This window comes from Ursus arctos, unplaced genomic scaffold, assembly GCF_023065955.2.
Source record: "Ursus arctos isolate Adak ecotype North America unplaced genomic scaffold, UrsArc2.0 scaffold_21, whole genome shotgun sequence".
NCBI lineage: Eukaryota > Metazoa > Chordata > Mammalia > Carnivora > Ursidae > Ursus > Ursus arctos.
The window spans coordinates 46,487,352-46,494,159 of record NW_026622886.1 but is presented as its reverse complement, the minus strand read 5'-3'; the positions used below and the strand labels follow the sequence as shown (position 1 = coordinate 46,494,159).

At 33.2% G+C, this 6,808-nt stretch overlaps 1 non-coding gene across 1 annotated transcript; it reads right to left on the bottom strand.

The window, feature by feature from the left end:
* Window positions 1-3,252: 3,252 nt before the first annotated feature.
* LOC113256491 (small nucleolar RNA SNORA31) lies at window positions 3,253-3,385 on the bottom strand. The gene has a single exon (XR_003316695.2). It is a non-coding gene; the product is annotated as a small nucleolar RNA SNORA31 (small nucleolar RNA).
* Window positions 3,386-6,808: the final 3,423 nt, after the last annotated feature.

Below are 6,808 nucleotides of genomic sequence, written 5' to 3'. Positions count from 1 at the left end.
GGTCTCTGAAGAGGTCCTCAGTGATGAAAGCTGGGGGTGTTCCAAGTGTCCACAAGGGCTATTGAGCTCCTCAAGTGGCAAAGGTTGCTGGGATCCTCTTCAGTACAGGTTATTGGGTACTATGGTCACTTCTGCCACATGGCTGATACTGTTTGCCCCTATGTTTATTTCTTGTTTTACTGGTGTCTGGGAGGGTTGGGACCAAAGCAGATAACTTTGTTCAGAGCACTGAGAAGTTGGGGAAACTGATCACTCATTTTGCTTTCCTTTTCCTGGTGAGGGAAGTTCTCTCAGTCTAGGAAGTTCTCTTTGGTGAGAAAGAGAGCTGCCCTGGGCCATGAGATGATGCAGGCAAATGAAACTGTTCTTCCTACCTTTGTGAACTTATTTTCAGGTGTTTTGCTTTACTGTGTTGTTAAGCTTTTTAAGTGGACTCCTGAACTCTCTCAGAACTACTCTTGTTCATGGACAGCTGTCTAATTGTTCTCTGTAGGGGGATTGTGGCTGGGATCTCATACTCTACCATTTTGGTGATATCACTCTTTGTCATTGAGTTATGTTTTATAGAATGTCGTTCTCTGTTGAAATTGTCCATTCTTTCACTTATTTTGACCATATGTTTCCCATTTAACACAGTAGTCACTAATTGCGACCTTTCCTACACTATACTCAGAAGCTACACATGGGAAAACTGGAAAATTATTTAAGGAAAATTTTATAATTCACATAATATATATAAAATATGGGGAAAAAACAAGCAGAAAAGATGGGAGCTCTCAGAAACAGCAACTATGTCATCAGGTGGCAAGAAAGAGAATACTGGTCATATTCTAAAATTTTACTAAGGTAAATTTCGATAGAAAAATATATGATTGCCCTTACTTCATAACATGAATACTATAAAGAAGGATTATTCATGAAGGTTGGTAACTCTCAAAAATAAAATTTTGAAATATGATCAAGCTGAGAAAAACAGAATCTATTTAATTGAATATGTTTATGCATGCAGCAATCTAATGTCAATGAAATATTTAAAAATTGTATGGAAAATATGGATTTATTGAGAAACCCAAGGACCAATATTTTTAAAACGTCATAGACATACACAAAGAATATGTATAATGTGTCTCTTGATTAAAATAGCAGCAAGACAGCCTTGCTTAATATACTCTATGATAGCTTCCTATTAAAATAACTGCACTGAAGGGATAAGAAAAGATGAAAAACACCATCTCAATGTTAGATAACTCTTAACCATGTGTTATTATATGAGAGTACCTTGTTGGTAGGGACAAGATTGATATGTAAGAAAAAGAAATGATAACTGATAAAAATATAGCTTATAGGGGATATTTGAGGAACTTGCCTTTAAAGTAGGAGTCTTGAGTTTTCTATAGTAATTTGAATTAAAAGAATATAGAATGGGTATAAAATTCAAGAATGTTTCCAATTTTTCTATTAATAATATGAAAGTGTATGTATATCTAAGATTTTCTGTGTTCCTGGAAAATAGAATATAAGGTCACGAGAAGAGAAACAAGATATCATAAGAGGATAAAGAAAAATATTTTTAATATACTCACAGTCTTTCCCCACTAGGTTTCCAGAGTGCTGAAACTTCTACCCAGGAGGTTAGAAGTCATTACTCTGGAATCTGACCAGCCCTAGAGGTAGCATGAGCTTCAAGAGAAGAGGTAAATAATAGTGAAAGAGAGAGACATGCAGGAAAGAAACAAAAGAGACTTCTAAAAAGTTAAAGCTACAAATATTGATTGAAACAGTGTGCGAAATGAGAATTGCCATCACCACATGTTTTTGGTCTATACAGTTATTCTCTTTTAAACGTAGTAATTTCATGAGTCTGATCCAGAATATTTTTAACCTAAAAATAACTTCACAAGTCTGGTCCAGAATATGGTGTGTAGTTAGCTTGCATTGTCCATGAGTTAATGGAATTTCTCCTCTATTTTCTATTACCTGTAGTCTGGATCCATGTTTTCATCTAAGTGTGAAGGTTAGAGATGGGTTATAAAAAACACAAAAGTAGAAATTATAAAGAAGCCTGCTCTTCTGACCACATCCCTGCTAGATACAGAAATAATAACATTGATAGTATCAATATTCCCAATTATGATGAACACATACAGTAAGATGATTATACGTATCTTCATGTATTATGTTATCTTAAGCTCATGACTACCTCATGATGTGATTAGTTTTAGAACAACTAGGCTTATACTTGCTACTTTATTTTTAAATGAATCACTTCTCCCATACTTTTATAAGTAAACAGATGTTTATTTAAAAAAAATAGCACCCTTAATTGAAAAAGAAATAACCGTAGAGAATACTTTGGTTAAATTTACAAATAATTTGACAGCTGATTGCTAAATAGCAACACTAAAAGACAGAAATTATCATATGATTAAATTATAAAGAGATATAACCTGTAATTCTATAAAACACAAAAATGTAAAGAAAAATGGTAGCTGGTATAATGGAATAGCCTGTGACATAAATTAATTGTTTCTTGATGAAAACAGTATTATGTAGGGACACTATAATTCTTTATTTAAAATGTCCATTATTCAATATAAAATTAACACATATGCCAGTAGACAAGCCCAAATGAGAGGGAAAGTTCATGAAAAGGCAAGAAGAAAACTATACAAGAGAAATAGACCACTGTCATATTATAGCATTAGTAGATATAGACCTTCAAATTATTGTGATTAATAGTTCAAAAGAACAGATAACAACTTGAAGAATTTTAACAGCGAATATTTACTCTAAGATAAATTCATTTGTTTTTTTCCTGTACTAGAGTTTCTGTTTCTAGAACAACAACAAAATGCAGTAGTGGGAATTAAAAATTCTTATTTTGGTTTAACAATAGATTAGATAAAACAGAAGGAAAAAAATTGAAGACTATAGATAGGTAGGTGAAAAAAATATTCAGAGTGACATACAGAAGGGGAAAAGAAAGAAATGAAAAATGTATACATGAAAATAAGACAGTAGTTATTTCTGTCAAACTTCGATGAATCCAGAATGCCTATTATAGTCTCTAAAATAATAGCAAACAAACAAAACCGAGAATAAGTGTATAGCTAACAAGACCCTGAGATCATGGCCTTAGCCTAAATCAAGAGTTGGACACTTAATCAACTGAGCCACCCAGGCAGCCCCCAGAAATTGCCCAACTTTTTTGAAAAATAAACTAGAGGCACACTTTAATTTTTTTATTTTATTGTATTTTTCCCTGTATTGCCCTATTGACTGCCACAATCAGACAGACAGAAAGCACGGACACATTTTTCTTGCATCTCTAGTGGAAACCTTAGCAGCAGACAGTAACTGCTACAAGTCTGTCAAATAGATGCAGAAGAGGCACATTTTAGGAAAATCTTTCAAAAGACTATAGCATGGAAATATGAGTAATAAAGATGTAACTATACTAAAACCAGGTAAGAACTAAATGATTAATTGGACCCAGAAAACATATTTTATTTGATGAATCTGTTAATACATAATGGATATGTGTAACAATTCTAAGTGTACATGCATCTAATACCATAGCCAATAGGATACATAAGATGTAATTTAGGTATAACTAAAAGACAAATTTACAGACTTAATGGATATTTCCAACACTTCCTGTCTGTCACTATTAGAATAATCAGAACATCAGTAAAGATACTGATTTGGAAAACACAAAATCAGTAGACATAACAGTTTAAGAAGATGTGAAAAGAACTGAATTAAAGAATGGCAGAATATAGTTTTATTTAAGTGCACATGGAATGTTTATCAAAATTTACCATATATTGGGTTCTTAAGTAGATATCAAGATAACTAAAGTTATTTAAATCATAAGAATGTTCTCTGACCACAGTGAGACTAATCTATAAATCAATAAAGGGAAGACAACTAGAAACATCCTTAAATTTTTATAAATTAAATGACATACTTTAAATTATTATTATTATTATTAGAAAGAGCGAGCACATATACATGCAAGTGGGCGTGGGTAGGGGTGGGGAAAGGGCAGAGGGAGAGAAAGAGAATCCTAAGCAGGCTCCATGCCCAGTGCAGAACCCTATGTGAGGCTTGATCTCACAACCCTGAGATCATGACCTGATCCAAAATCAAGAGTTGGATGATTAACCAACTGAGCCACCCAGGTGCCCCAATAAACAACATACTTTGAAATAACCAGGGGGTCAAAAAAAGAAATCACAGGGGAAAATAGGAAACACTCTGAGACAAATAAAAAGGGAAACACAGCTTACCAAAATTTATGGGATGTAGTGATAACAGTGATAACAGAGCAACATTTATAGAAATAAACATACATGAAAAGAAGAAAAATTTTAAATTGGTAATCTAACTTTACATCTTAAGGAACTAAAAAAGAACAAACTTTACCCAAAGCTAACAGAAGAAAGGAAATAATGAAGATTAGAGCATAGATAAACAAAACAAAGAAGAACAAAAAAGAATCAATAACACTGAGAGATGATTCTTCAAAAAGTTAAAAAAGAGTAACAAACCTTTAGCTAGACTAACAAAGAAGACACAAATAACTAAAATCAAAATATAAGTTTGGGGAATTATCATCAATGTTACAGATACAAAAACAATTTAAGAGAACAATTGTATGAACAATTATATACCAAAAACTAGATAACCTATCTGAAATGGGCAAATTTTCAGAAACACACGAATTACCAAACTGAATCAAGAAAAAAAAAATAGACAAATCAGAACATAACTATATAACAATTAAAGACATTAAATTGGTAATTTAAAAACAAACATCCAAACCAAACAAAACAAATCCTCCCAGTAAAAACAAGATAGGACCAGATTACTTCACTAGTGAATTCTACCAAACTTTTTTTATGTAGGCTCCACACCTAGCATGAAACTCAACATGGGGCTTGAACTCACAACCTCAAGATCAAAGACCTGAGCTGAGATCAAGAGTCGGACGCCCTTCCAACTGAGCCACCCAGGTGCCCCTCTACTAAACTTTTTAAGAAAAATTTAATACCAGTCCTATTCAAAGTTTTTCAAAAATGGGAGGGAGCACTCCCTAACTTATTATTTGAGGCAAGTATTACCCTGATAAAAGCCAGATGAAGATACAAGAATATTATAGATCAATACCTTTTGTAAATACACATGTAAAAATCCACAACAAAATACTAGAAAAAATGAATCCAACCGCATGTTAAAAGAATGATATACTATGACAAAGTGGAATTTATCCCAAGAATGCAGGGTTATTCAACATAAGTAAATCAATAATTAATAGACTGAAGGATTTTTTAAAAAACTACATGGCATTGCAATTGATGCAAAAAAAGCATTTCACAAAATCTGACACTGTCATGATAAAGGAGAACTCAGAAAATTAGGAAAAATCACAGCTAACATCATATTCAGTGGTGAAAAACTGAATGCTCTTCCTCTAATATTAGGAACAAAAGGATGTCTGCTTCCACTTCTTTTATTTAACCTTCTAATGAGTCTAGGCAGAATAATCAGCCATGAAAAAGATATATAAGGCACTCAAATTAGAAAAGGAGAGCTAAAACTATCTTCATTTGCAGATGACATAATCCTATATGTAGAAAATCCTAAAATAATCCACAAAAACTCCTATTAGAAGTAATAAATGAATTCAGCAAAGTTGCAGATTATAAGATTAACACATTAAAAAAAAAGTTTTGTTTCTATGTGCAGAAATAATAACCTGAAAGGGAAATTTAAAAAGCAATTCCAGGGGCGCCTGGGTGGCACAGTGGTTAAGAGTCTGCCTTCGGCTCAGGGCGTGATCCCGGCGTTATGGGATCGAGCCCCACATCAGGCTTCTCCGCTATGAGCCTGCTTCTTCCTCTCCCACTCCCCCTGCTTGTGTTCCCTCTCTCGCTGACTGTCTCTGTCTCTGTCAAATAAATAAATAAAATCTTAAAAAAAAAAAATAAGCAATTCCATTTGTAAAGGAAACTTAAAGAATAAATACCTATAATAAATTTAACCAAGAAGGTGAAGGCATGCACACTGAAAATTATAAAACATTTTTGAAAGAAATTAAGAAAGAGCTACATGAATGAAAAGCATTTCATGTTCATAGATTGGAAGACTTATTATTGTTAGAAAGGCAATATTTGCCAAAAGCAATCTACAGATGCAGTATAACATCTATCAACCGTTCAACAACCTTTTTTGCAGTCCTGGAAAAGCTGACTCTCAAATCCATATGGAATCACATGGGCCAAAACAATATTGAAAAAGAAGAGCGAAGTTGCAGGACTCACAGTTCCTGATTTTAAATTACCACTAAGATACAATAATTGGAACAGTGCAGTACCAAAATAAGGATGGACATACTCTCTAATGGAATAGAATTGAGAGTGCAAAATAAAGCCTTATGTCTATAGTCAATTGTTTTCAACAAGAGTTGTCATGGCCATTCAATGGGAAAGTATAGTCTCTTCAAGAAATAGTGTGAGGACAACTTGTATCACATGCAAGGTGATGAAAATGGACCTCTCATACCATATACAATTTTTTAAAGGGTTAATGACCTAAATATAAGCACTAAACCTATTAAACTCTTAGAAGAAAACATAGAAGTGAATCTTCATGACCATGGATTTAACTATGGGTTCTCAGACACAACACTAAAAGCACAAGGAGCAAAAGAAAAAATAGATATATTGAACTTCATCAAAATGATACATTTTTTGTGTGTCAAAGAATGTTAAGGAAGGTGAAAAAAAACCCTATAGAACAGAAG